Source organism: Toxorhynchites rutilus, chromosome 3 (assembly GCF_029784135.1).
Source record: "Toxorhynchites rutilus septentrionalis strain SRP chromosome 3, ASM2978413v1, whole genome shotgun sequence".
Lineage (NCBI taxonomy): Eukaryota > Metazoa > Arthropoda > Insecta > Diptera > Culicidae > Toxorhynchites > Toxorhynchites rutilus.
The window spans coordinates 37,982,468-37,997,006 of record NC_073746.1 but is presented as its reverse complement, the minus strand read 5'-3'; positions in this window follow the sequence as shown (position 1 = coordinate 37,997,006).

Genomic DNA, 14,539 nt, shown 5'->3' with positions numbered 1-14,539 from the left:
TATGGTTTGTAGTATAGCCCATAAATCTGCCTATTTCAGTAAAATGAATGCTTTACTTGAAAAAATTATTGGAAGATGTTCCACATTCTTTCTACTACTTTTCTCATCGTTCTAGAATATTATAAAAAAAAACCGTTTATGTTTTGAGATCAAAATTAAATCACGTTTATTTTTGATACCATCTGAACTGAAAAACTCTTCATATGACGAATCAAGTAGTAACCAGGACACCTCCCAATCTAAGATTTGCAATCTTGTACTTTCTTTTCCTAGTAAATAATAACAATTTTTGAAAGATTAACGCTGAGTCCTTCCAAGTTGCCCCATTTGAGTGTGTAGTTTAGGGCTGTTTGTATTCTATTTGAAATAGTATACTCACATATACCATTACTACAATGATTATGCCAGACAGAACTCTTTCTTGAGAGTATCCTTTGGCTGACTTCGTCGTTAGAGTTCCTCCTCCTAATTTGGCTGTTATCAGTTGGTTGGCTAGCGTAACATGTGTCCAGTTGGAGAGGCTCATATCAAAACCACTTCTTTTCATAACTTTTGTGGAATTGTGGAAAGCATTTCAAATGCTTCCTCAACATCAAGAAAAGCTGTATTTGAAATTTCCTCAGCGTCAAAAGATTTCTCTATTTTTGAAATTAATTTGTGAAGCGTTGTTTCAATTGATTTATTTGCTTGGAAGGTAAATTGAAATTTGTTTAATGGTCTGCTGTTCAAATATGATGATTTGTTATGGATATCAATTATCTTTTCCATCTTTTTCAAGTTGACATATGTTAGACTAGTTCACGCTTAACTTTTCAATATAACCTATCTGTTTTGATCGATTCTTTTTAATGACTTTCACTTTCGATAACCACGGCTCTGCAGACAGATTTTGCGCCAGTTTTGCCACATAGTTTGATTAACGGGGTTCCCTTCCAGGCTTCTGATCGTCAAACAGATTAGGAAATGTTTTTACCGCTGAACTATTAACGGTAGAGAATATCGATGAAGAGAATCGATCAAAACAGATAGGTCCTATTGAAAAGTTATTGAATTGAAGGGCTCAGAAGGAAAGGGGTGTAAGTGACTTCATCGATTTCTCTCCATCAACTTTCTCTTTAGTTTACAACTTAACTGCAAAATCGCTCCAATTAGAGTTTGCCATAGATACCAATAGATGAGATTCTGACCTATCTTCCACATTGTCAAATACAGCTGGGAATGTGTTTGCAACTAAGTTATGTCCAAAAGAGAGAGTCGATGTAGAGAAATCGATGATGTTACTTACACCTCTTTCATTTTGAGCTTCTCATATTAAATTGGTCTTGGCGGCGCTTCGTCTTATAAATTCAGCTGGGTAGCCGCCTTAAATTATCCACACAGATTTGTTTTTTAACCTTCCTGTACTCGCGTGCAAAATCATAACACGTATACTCGCGCGCGGTGTCTAAGACCGAAAATTGAACTTCTCTGTAATGTTGACATTGTGTCTTTTTCAGGCTTTATTGGCATTTATTTGAAGAAGAAGGTATGAATGAATGAAAAAACTCCAAAAAATATGTTTTCTTCGTCTTTATTATGTTTTATTAGTCATCTAATTCAGCCTCCTTAAAATAGAGAAATTTTTGATACTCCAACACAAATAACGAAATTTGAAATTTTCACTGTTATTAATTAGAAGTAAGCAACTGAATATAATTCATGGAAGTATAAAGAGCTATAAAATAACATAAAAACGTATTAATCGATTGTGGTTCCATTGGAGTAAGAATCAGAACATAGCATAACTGCTTGCTCGAAACAAACATATTTTTTACATTTCATTTAGTTGTTGCGTGTTTTTCGGATCTTTTATCGAAAAGAAAAATGTATAACGACCAGATGATAAAGGTTCTGGAATATAAAGTTTGCATATTTCTAATATTCTTTGTCACTGTTTTCTTGCTAAACTAAAAATTGATGCCTTTTTTTAGATGAGGCATTAAAAGATGATATAAAAGGATTTCTAGGAACTTTCTTTTCTTTTTCTTGTTTTCTTGTCGATATTGTCCATTATAAAAAAAATATCCCCGAAACTGCAACTGTTGAAAATTACCATAAGCTACCGATAAGTTTATAGTTTACTGTTTGAAATTCTTCCACAAGTGAAATTCTTTCACAAGTGTGTACAGGTAAACTTCGATATAACGTACATTTCACTTTCAAAATTCGAAGCATAATAAAGTACTCACAAACGTAGTCTATAATACATTATTGTGTTGCTGTTTTAGTAAAGTTAATGAATAACTTCAATCAGAAGACGAAGCCAGCCTTTCTCATGATGTTTCCCTTCGTACTGTTGATTAAAGCTTGATTCATTTAGAATCTGGAATCACAAAACCAGCTGTATTTCGGGATTGATTGAAGGTACAAAACTTGTTTTAGCATCACAATACAGATAATTCATTGTTCTATCAGAAAAAAATATTTTACAAAATTTTCCTTTACACTTTGGAAATGTGTACGTTATATCGAGGTAAAATGTACGTTATATCGAGTGACGTTATATCGAGGGTACGTTATAACGAGGGTACGTTATATCGAAGTTTCCCTGTATATGTAACTTTTATATTTTGCTTTTGAACGTATGAATCTAACGACGAATATATCGACGAAAATTAATATATGGATACGTTCAATCCAGTTACAAAAGGAATAGTCCAGTAATAATCTTATGCATTATATTCAATAAATATTCCATGCCACTAACATTAATTTATACGTTTCATTCACAATATTCTAGAATATGAAAAATTATAGGAGGTTGTGTCCAAGATACAACCGCATTGTGGACGTAGAACTACGCTGTTATTTTATATAAGTCGCTTGTTTATACCTTCGGATATTGTTCTATAGTGCTGTGAAAATTTAGAAACAACTGCTTAGTAGAATAATCTCTTAAATGTTTTTTCATTGTAGAATCAGTTGACGATAATTGATTGATGATTCAGTCTTACCCTCGCAGAACAATACACTAGCTAATCATATGTAGCAATTAATTTCATGTAAATGCATTGAAAATTTACGTCGAACCCTATTACGGTGGCCTTTTTCGCAATTGACATAGACTCGGCTTCAGTCGAGTCTACCATCACCATTACCATTATTCCACATCTCATAACTACATCAATATATCTTTGGCACCACGAGGAAACAACAACAATGACAACACATGCAAGTATCAAATATCATGCTACATGTTATTTAGCATTGTCTCAGTGGAATTGCACCCCCAGGCATCGTTCGTACAACGTGAACCAATCGCCAAACAAGCGTTTGCCATAGCACGCATACAGAGACATATATTGGTGGCTTGAAACTACTAGGAATATGAACACTTCTCATCATTTTGCGTTATTCTCAAATGAAACGATTCTGTTTATATTACTAGCCTCGAAAAAAAGTTGCATTACTCATGTTCGACATAAGCGCAGCTGCCAGGAAGGAAGTTTTTCTACTGGCAAGCGAGACCTAATCACATACAACATTGCAGAACGACATTTACTTTCTTGGTGTCTAAACAAGCGAAATAAATATTTTTTTGTTAATATCAACAACCTCGAAAACAGTAGCATTGCTTTATTATGATCAAGATTAGCGCAATCCTAGTTGAAGCCAGTTTTGCGACTGGCACGCGAACCCAAATAACTTATAACATTCCAGTACGACATTCAAGATGCTTGGTATTCCCCAAATGATTTTTTGGCGCACAACCTTGATGTCTGCTTCGTCATGAAGTCAGTTTAATGTATTCATGCAATGTCAAAGGCACCAACGAAGCCCTTATGATGACGAAAAACAAACAATGTTAACTGCTTGGAAAAAGACTGAATTATGCCACACAGTTTGTACTCTGCTGTAACACCGATCGATGCGAATTCGCTAATGAGTTTGTCAAGAGCCTTCACCACCAGCGGGGGGAGCTTGATTTTGGTTGCTGCCTGGGTAACGACGTTTACATTTTAGACCGACGCGCCGAAGTCGCCTACTTCGCTGTTGTTCGAAGCGGTGTCACACTCGCGAAGGCTCGGTTCAGTGCGAGCGCTTTTCACTACACCAACATCGCGTGCTTCACTAGATGACGCTTGCCTCGAAATTTGACTGCCCCTGGCAATGCGTTTGCTTTTTGCAGTGCTCGAGTCAGCCTTCCTCTTCTTCTTGCTCATCACACACTACGCGAAGCGTTTAATTTATGACGCGGAAAGAAAAACACACGATACGAATAACGCCAAAAACGAACTGAAAAAACCACACGACGATATCCAAGTTGGATTACCACTGGTGGGGTCCAATCTTAGATCGAAGCACAGCGAAAGCAAAGTGAACTGGATTGCTCAACAGTCCGATGCCGAATGAAAGTTTGCCTTTCTTTCTTTCTTTGTTTTTGAGAGGCTTTAAACTTAGGGAAATTTGCCTCAGCGAGATCCACTGTTTATACTCTAGGCAAGTATTCCCCTCCATTGTTCTTCTTTTCCTTTGTTCACGGAGACTTTAAAATTTAATTTCCTCTTCGCTGCTCGTCGATAAGTTGCTCATTATTGACAGCTCTGTTCGGGAAAGCACACAAATGGACAGAACAAATGTATGGGAAAATGGAAATGCTTAGAGTTTTCATGTATTTTAACCATTTACAAACCAGGAGATTTTAATGTATAGCATATTAAACAAATCTTCGTCATAAAAACGTGACCTGTTTTCTGATTTGGCACCCTTAATGAAAGACGTAGTTCTACGTCAAAAAGGCACTTGTCCCAAAAAGTTACTCCTATACTCGCGTCGGTGTGTCAGACCGAAAGTGTTAAAAAAGTGGCACACGTCCCCTTTGTACCAACACATGCGATACACTAAACGACGACGAACGACGAATAACGAAGCTAGAGAGAATCGCAAAGTCGTATGGTGATATCTTCTGAGAAATAAACGAATTATTGATTTCTCGGTCTGACAGACCAATGCGCGAATGTAGGAATGTTAGGCCATTCATGAGTTTCCATACCGAGAATTTTCAGTTTTTGAAGCCTGACAGTGTCAGTGACATGCTTTATGCGTCATAACAGGTTATCAAAACTCACAGAAAATTATAATTGAGGGGCTCAAAATGAAAGGGGTGTAAGTGGAATCATCAATTTCTCCACATCGACTCTCTCTTTTGGTCATAACTTAGCTGCAAACACATTCCCAGCTGTATTTGACAATGTGGAAGATAGGTCAGAACCTCATCTATCGGATTCTATAGCAAACTCGAATTGAAACGTTTTTGCAGTTGAGTTATTAACCAAATAGAAAGTTTATGAAGTTTATGAAGTTTTTGACGTAAGACTGCGTCTTTGATTTTAATATATAGAAGGGTCACGATATTGAAAATGAGACATGTAACGATTCATTAAGAGATTTTATACACAAAATCGTTATTGCGATATATGTTATGTTTTATACAGTAAATTTATCCAGAAATTTTTGACATAGGACTATGTCTTTGATTTCTATATGTGGGGAGGGGGGTCACTCTACGAAAAATGTAACGATTCATTAAGAGTTTTCAAACGCATATTACTCAAAATCGTTATATACCATTAGACAGGATTTGTATTATATACCATTAGACAGGATTTTTTGCTTGAAACACGAACAGAAAATATAGTTAAACTAGTAAAGTTATAGTTAAAAAGTTAAACAATTTGACGATTGAAATGGGTATGTTTTTTTCGATTGCACTAACCACTTGCAATTTTGTTGCCTACATACGAGTGTAAGCTCACATTGCGCGTCGATTTTATTTATTTTATTTATTTATTTATAATGATGCTACATCCCATTGAGAGATTAGATCTTCTTCACAATTTTTCGCCAATAATCCCGATCCATGGCTGCAGTTCTCCAACTCCCGGCTGCACCGATTCTTGCCAAGTCCTGCTCCACCTGGTCCAACCACCTCGCTCGCTGGGCTCCTCTCCTTCTTGTTCCTACCGGATTCGATGCGAACACCATCTTTGCAAAGCTGCTGTCCGGCAATCTTGCAACATGCCCTGCCCATCGCACTCGTCCAGCCTTGGCGACTTTCTGAACACTGGGTTCGCCGTAGAGTTGCGCCAGTTCGTGGTTCATTCTCCTTCTCCATACTCCGCTTTCCTGTACACCACCGTATATTGTTCTGAGCACTCGGCGTTCGAAAACTCCAAGTGCTTTTGAGTCCTCTTCAAGCATCGTCCATGCTTCGTGCCCATAGAGAACAACCGGTCGAATTAGGGATTTGTACAGGGTACACTTCGTACGGGGTCGGAGTTTGTTGGACCTCAAGGATTTGCGGAGCCCATAGTAGGCTCGACTTCCATTGACAATGCGTCTTCGAATTTCACGGCTGTTGTTGTTGTCAGTTGTTATCAACGAGCCAAGGTAGACAAATTCCTCTACCACCTCGAGCTCGTCGCCGTCGATCACAACACTACTACCAAGAAGAACTCTGTTGCGATCAGTCCCTCCTGCTAGTCGTGTTCGTCCATGATCCTCCATAGCTGTCGTCGGTCGATTGTATCATATGCGGCCTTGAAGTCGACGAAGATGTGGTGTGTAGGGACCTGATACTTGCGGCACTTTTGGAGGATCTGCCGCAGTGTAAAAATCTGGTCCGTCGTCGAGCAACCGGGCATGAATCCGGCCTGATAACTTCCCACAAATCTACTTACTATTGGCGATAGGCGGCGGAAGAGGATCTGAGACAAAATTTTGTAGGCACCATTCAGGATTGTGATGGCACAATAGTTCCCACAATCCAACTTGTCGCCTTTTTTATAGATGGGGCAGATTACCCCGTCCTTCCACTCCTCCAGTAGCTGTTCTGTGTCCCAGATCCTGACTATCAACCGGTGCATACACTCTACAAGTTTTCTCGGCCCTCCCTTGAAGAGCTCCGCTACGAGGCCATCCTTACCAGCTGCTCTGTGGTTCTTGAGCTGATTAATGGCCTCCTTAACTTCACCCATCGTCGGGGGTGGTACGTCGTCGTTGTTCATTGCACCGGTGTAGTCCTCCTCAACGCCGTCTAGGTCTCCTGTCTGCGCGCTGTTCAGGTGTTCATCGTAGTGCTGCCTCCACCTTTCGATCACCTCGCGTTCGTTCGTCAAGATGCCTCCTTCCTTGTTTCTGCACATTTCGGCCCGCGGCACAAAGCCTTTGTGCGAGGCGTTTAGTTTCTTGAAGAACTTCCGCGATTCTCGAGAACGATAAAGCAGCTCCATCTCCTCACACTCTTTCTCTTCCAGGCGGCGCTTTTTTCCCGAAAGAGATGTGTTTGCTGCCTTCGTTTCAGTCTGTATCGTTCCACGTTTTGTCGAGTCGCTCGTTGCAGCATGGCTGCGCGTGCTGCATCCTTCTCGTTCAGGAGCGCTCGGCACTCGTCGTCAAACCATTCGTTCCGTTGTCCTCGTTGTTCATACCCGATGACGGTCTCTGCTGTGCTGCTAATTGCTGATTTTAAGGAGTTCCAGCATTCATCGAGGGGAACAGCATCCAGTTCGTCTACCCCCGGTAACGCAGCTTCAAGACGCTGCGAATATGTTGCAGCAACGTTCGGCTCCTGTAGTCGTCGTAGGTGGTACCGTGGTGAGCGCTGGTGTCTTATGCTATTGACGACTGACAGTTTAGAACGCAGTTTGACCATCACCAGGTAGTGGTCTGAATCGATGTTAGCACCACGATAGGTTCTGACGTCGATGATATCCGAGAAGTGCCGACCGTCGATCAAAACGTGGTCAATTTGTGTTTCTGTTTGCTGTGGTGATCTCCAGGTGTAACGGTATTGGAGGCTGTGCTGGAAGAAGGTGCTACGTATGGCCATGTTCTTGGAGGCAGCGAAGTCGATAAGTCTTAGGCCGTTTTCGTTGGTTCGCTGATGGGCGCTGAACCTACCAATTACCGGTCTGAATTCCTCCTCCTGGCCGACCTGAGCGTTCAAATCACCGATGACGATTTTGATGTCGTGTTTTGGGCAGCGATCGTATTCACGCTCTAGCTGCGCGTAGAATTCTTCTTTATCGTCATCGGTGCTAGCTAGATGGGGGCTGTGGACGTTGATAATGCTGATATTGAAGAAGTGGCCTCTCATCCTCAATCTGCACATTCTCTCATTGATCGGCCACCAACCAACCACCCGTTTTTGCATCTCCCCCATCACGATGAAAGCTGTACCCAGCTTTGTTGTGTTGCCGCAGCTCTGTTAGATGGTATATCCACCATGGAACGATCGCACCATCGAACCTTTCCAGCACACCTCCTGCAGCGCTACGATGTTGAAATTGCGGGCTCTCAATATTTCCGAAAGAATTCGGGTACTCGCAAGAAAATTGAGAGACTTGCAGTTCCATGTTCCGAGTTTCCAATCTCTAGTCCGTGTTCTTTGCGTGGGTCTAGTCCGATTGTCCTGTCTCGAATTTCTTTGTGAATTTTCCTGTGCGTTTTATTTTTACGGATGGCTTGCAGGGCCTGCACCAATTGCGCGTCGATACGTGTTATGAATTCACGCTTAACTTTTCAATAGGATCTATTTGTTTTGATAGAATCTCTTATCCCCAAAGTTCAATCATTTCGGGCTCATTCAAGTCTTTATCTTGTCGGTCTTGCTACTAACAATTTATGTAATTGTGGTCCAGAATGTCATAATATCGAGCAGTGTTGCAACACTTACAGATTTATCTGGAAACGTACAGATTTTGTCGTTACAGAGTACAGATTTTCGTCAAAAAGTACAGATTGGTACAGATTTATTTCCACGTATGAAATTTCTTACATTTGAACAAAGCAACATAAAGGTACAATACATGGTGCTGCTGATCATAAAAACATTTACAATGCAATAATTGCTCAAGGCTGCGGCAATGTTAAGTTTCAGAAACTTTTCCAATTTGACAAGCATTACCGTTGTGTGGGAATGGGAATATACAAGATCTGGAGAATGAATTCCGTATCCTAAAGGTAAAATTACTCCGCGAGGAAAGCATAGTTTCAGAAAACAAGCATGTGCAGGATTGGTCGACAAAAATTGGATGCCTAAAAAGAACCGACGACTCACTCGCATTTTCGGCGTTTCGATGCCTTGTTTGTAACGTTCCCACTCACTGAATATAATCAGACCAAAAATAATCTTCGAAATCGGCTCAGCAACGATATTATGAACGATATTTTGAGAATCAAAAGATTTGACTAACATCGTGGCGGCAGCTCAAAAATTTTAATAAATGATATGATGCAATCTAGATTCAGAAAAACTAAGTATAAGCAATATCAAACACACGAATGACTTGCCAACGTAAATGTAGTATTTTAAGCAAATTAATATGTATTTATCATGTATTCATCATGCTGATTAAATAGATGTTTCTTTACGATGAATATTTTCAATGGTACATATTTTTGGGAGAAAAAGTACAGATGAGAAAGATTTTTAACCTCTCTGGTACAGATTTAAATGTGGCAACACTGATATCGAGCATGTTGTTTGGTTATGTAAAAATGCAATTAATGAATGAAACTGGCTGCTGAATTAGAAGTTCAAATGGTATACCCACGCATATCAGATTATAATAGCTTGAGTAGTCGCAATCTCAACATTATGTTCCCCATATATGTCTTCGTTAGAAACCCGCTTCACTTTCACAGATGCACTGGCCCATTCTCCTTTCCTTTTCCTACACATAAGCAAAACTTAGCATCCAACGAGATCAGTTCACTACAGCTGTTACACGAACTTCCCAAGAGATTACTCATGGCCATAGAATACTCAATATACATCACATGGCTATAAAATTACTACAAACAATGTTCCAGACAACGTGAGAAAATACTATTTTTATCTGTAATAGCTGATCCGACAAACTTCATCTCGCCCAAAATTTATTTTTCGTTGTCACATCCACGTTTTCTTATTAATCGCACGTTAATGGGTTCAATCGCAAAAATATTCATTGATTGATCTTTTAATCTACCCTTTAAAATTACCTTTTACTATAAAATTCCTAGTACTTCTATCAAAACTCGTCATTATAAAATCAGATTATTTTCAGACACAATTCTCGTTCAAAATTTTTCAATCACTTGCAAATAACATATTTCTCCGTTATATGGAATAAATGTTTGATACAGAAAATAGGATAGAATAAAGACAGCCCTAAATCGGACAATTCCTTTCTAGAGACTCTTATCAACACATTCGGTGATCCATTTTAATTTATGTATATAGATGAAAGACGATATAGGAGTGTGTTTTAGCACATGTTTAAAAATTCATTTCCACTTTCGAACGAAGATCAATATCGTCAGCGCGAACATCAAATGGACTAATAACGCTTGTCAATATATAATTGTAGAACATATGCGAATAGAATTTTTCGAACTTTTCCATTTTTTTCAGAGTTGGAATATGTTTGGTTGCCATCATAAAAACATTTCTCGTACCCAAAAACCCTCACATCTCAAATTTAGCTCATTTTGCATGATTATTTTTCGAGTTATACAGAAATTTGTGTTTTATTTGTATGGCAGCTACCCCTTAGCGAGAGGGGAGGAGTGTCTATTCACCATAGAATTATTTCGTGCCTCCTAAAACCTTCACATGCCAAATTTGGCTCCATTTACTTGATTTGTTTTCGAGTTATACGGAAATTTGTGTTTCATTTTTCTGGCAGCCCCCGCTTAGAGAGGGGGGAGGAGTGTCTATCCACCATAGAAACATTTATTGCACCCTAAACCTTCACATGCTAACTTTGGTTCTGTTTGCTTGATTAGTTCTTGAGCAATGCAGATATTTATGCTTCATTAGTTTGGAAGACCCCCCCCTTGGGAGGGGGAGGAGTGTCTAACCACCATAGAAACATTTTATAAACCCTAAAACCTTCACATGTTAACTTTGGTTTCGTTTGCTTGATTAATTCCCGAGTAATGCAGAAATTTTTGTTTCATTTGTATGGCAGCCCCCCCTTAGAGAGGGGGAGGAGTGTCTCACTACTATAGAAACATTCATTGCACCCTAAAACCATCACATGCCAACTTTGGTTTCGTTTGCTTGACTAATTTCCGGGTAAAAATTTGTGTATCATTTGTATGGCAGCCCCCCCCTTAGAGAGGGGGGAGGGGTGTCTAACTACTATAGAGACATTTATTGCACCCTAAAACCTTCGCATGCCAACTTTGGTTTCGTTTGCTTGACTAATTTCCGAGTGTTGCAGAAATTTGTGTTTCATTTGTATGGCAGCCCCCCCTTAGAGAGGGGGGAGGGGTCTCAAACTATCACGAAAACTTTCCCCGGTCCCAAAAATCCCTACATACTAACTTTCATGTTGATCGGTTCAGTAGTTTCCGAGCCCATAAGAATCAGACAGACAGAAATCCATTTATATATATATATATATATAGATAGATAGATAGATTTATCTGACTCAGGCTTATATTTATGTAGATCCTAACTCTTTAGACTTTTGTTCAAAAATGACAAATAATGGCTCCTCCTTTCTGCATAATTGAATAAACAGAAGAAAAGGGTAGTACTGACTTTAATGGTATTTTTGTGTTGTGAACAGAATGTGGTTCCGGATTCTATCACGTTATCTCATCTAACCCGTTTAAACGATACAAATTCATACAGGAAACGGCCTTCTCAGGGCTTCTATTAGATGTATCAAAAGAGAAAAAAAATTACAGTTTTTGAACAATGAAAAAACTCAATTCAGATGCAATTACTACACACAATCACAGTCCTATGTCAAAATCCCGTCCGTGCCCCTATGCTCAGACCCATCAACTTTTTTGTTTAAAACACGAACAGTGAATATAGTAAAAAAAAAAAGCAATTTGACTATTAAAATGGGTGTGTTATTTCAATTTCACTTACCACTCGCAACGAGCAATGTTTTTGCCTAAAATTATGAATTATTCTTCATATGCCGGTAATAGGGATTTATCAGTTGGTAGAATCAATGAAGGGATGATCTTGGAATAATCTTGAAATGATCTTGGGTGGTTTTGCTCTATTTTCCCTAAAGATTTGTCGAGAGCCAGGCTCCAAAGGTTAAACGTTGATAGAGATCTTATTAAATTGATGTTCAGATTGTTGTCCAATCAAATCGTGCTCAATTCCCGTTTTTATCGTGTAGGTCTTGCTGCTAAGTATACATGTAATTGTGGTCCAGAATGTCATGATATCGAGCATGTTGTTTGGTAATGTAAAAAATACAATTAAAGAGTTTAACTGGCTGCTGATTTAGAGGTCACACATGTCAGATCATGATAGCTTAAGTAGTCGCGATCTTAATATTATGTTACCCATATACGTCTTCCTTAGAAATTTTATTATTTTCCCGCTTGACTGCCCTGAACTCATGTGTCCGTTCTCCATTTCTTTCCCTATAAATAAGCAGAACCTAGCATCCGATGAGATCAATTTACAATAGCAGCTACACGAACTTCCCAAGAAAGCACTCATGACCATAGGGTACTTTACACGTGCACAGGTGTACAGGCGCAGTATGATCAATTGGGAGTTAATAAACATCGCATGGTTTTAATTTTATTAAAACCCCTACAAAAAATATTCTGGAGAGCGTGGCAACGTAGGAGAAAATGCTTTTTTCATCCATACTATATTTCTGTGGTTATTGATTTATCAAGCTTAGGTTTATATCTATGTAGATCTAACCTTTTTAGGCTTGTGTTCAAAAATACACTGATAAATGATGACTCCTTGTCCTCTTCTGCATAATTAAATAAACAGAAGAAAAGGGTGGTAATGGCTTTAATGTTATTTTGAGCACATTTTTGAACATCGATATAAAAAAACAAATAGTGTCGAGTTCCTCGTGCCCATGTTAGAATGTGGTTCGGATTCTACCTCATCCTACCCGTTTAAAGAATAAAGGATGTGTCACATCAAATTGCATCACGGAAAAAACGCTGTAGAAATTCGCCCAGTAGACCGATCCTTTTGAAAATTTTAGACAGTAAAATAAAAACTATTAAACAACTTTTGGCATTTTCTTTTTATTCATACTTCGAGTCCAAGCCCGTATGTTCCCAAGCCCTTCCTCTTTACCCCGTCCATAAGGTTCTGTACAACGTCAGGTTGTAGTTTTGCCTCCGATTTGACAACTTGTTGTAGTCCGCCTCCGATTTGACAACTTTTGGGTTCTTCCGGAGGGCCTGCTTCATAATCGCCCAATATTTCTCTATTGGGCGAAGCTCCGGCGCGTTGGGCGGGTTCATTTATTTTGGCACGAAGGTGACCCCGTTGGCTTCGTACCACTCCAACACGTCCTTTGAATAGTGGCACGAAGCGAGATCCGGCCAGAAGATGGTCGGGCCCTCGTGCTGCTTCAATAGTGGTAGTAAGCGCTTCTGTAGGCACTCCTTAAGGTAAACCTGCCCGTTTACCGTGCCGGTCATCACGAAGGGGGCGCTCCGCTTTCCGCAAGAGCAGATCGCTTGCCACACCATGTACTTTTTGGCAAACTTGGATAGTTTCTGCTTGCGAATCTCCTCCGGAACGCTGAATTTGTCCTCTGCGGAGAAGAACAACAGGCCCGGCAGCTGACGAAAGTCCGCTTTGACGTAGGTTTCGTCGTCCATTACCAGGCAATGCGGCTTCGTCAGCATTTCGGTGTACAGCTGCCGGCCTCGCGTCTTCCCCACCATGTTTTGCCTTTCGTCGCGGTTAGGAGCCTTCTGAACCTTGTATGTACGCAGGCCCTCCCGCTGCTTGGTCCGCTGGATGAATGAACTTGACAAATTCAGCTTATTGACGACATCCCGGACCGAACTTCTCGGGTCACGTCTAAACTGCTTAACTACGCGCTTGTGATCTTTTTCACTGACGGAGCATCCATTTTTGCCGTTCTTCACTTTCCGGTCGATGGTTAGGTTCTCGAAGTATCGTTTTAGTACTCTGCTGACCGTGGATTGGACGATTTCCAGCATCTTACCGATGTCCCGATGTGACAACTCCGGATTCTCGAAATGAGTGCGCAGGATTAATTCACGACGCTCTTTTTCGTTCGACGACATTTTTCCAAATTTAAGAAAAATTGACAGTGAAGCATGGCCAACGTGATCTATACACTCTTATCTGATTCTAAGCGAAAGCTGAAGATAAAATTCCTCAAAATTTAATTTCTACAGTGTTTTTTCCGTGATGCAATTTGATGTGACACACCCTTTATTAGTTAATAAAAGAAACATGACCTCCATTCGATGTATCAAAAGAGTAAAAAATTTCATATTTCTGAACAATGAAAAACTCATTTTAAATGCAATTACTCTACAACACAATCACAATCGAACGTCGAGCTCCGGTCCGCGCGTTAGGCCCAACCCATCTTCTTTTCTCTAAGTTTTTGTTACAAATACGTTGTCCAATGTTTTAGTTGATAAGTCTCAATTATCAAACAAGAGTAGAAATAATACTCTATGAATATCCAAAATCCATGCTAATAACTGAAAAGTATAAGCGTTATAGTGACACGTG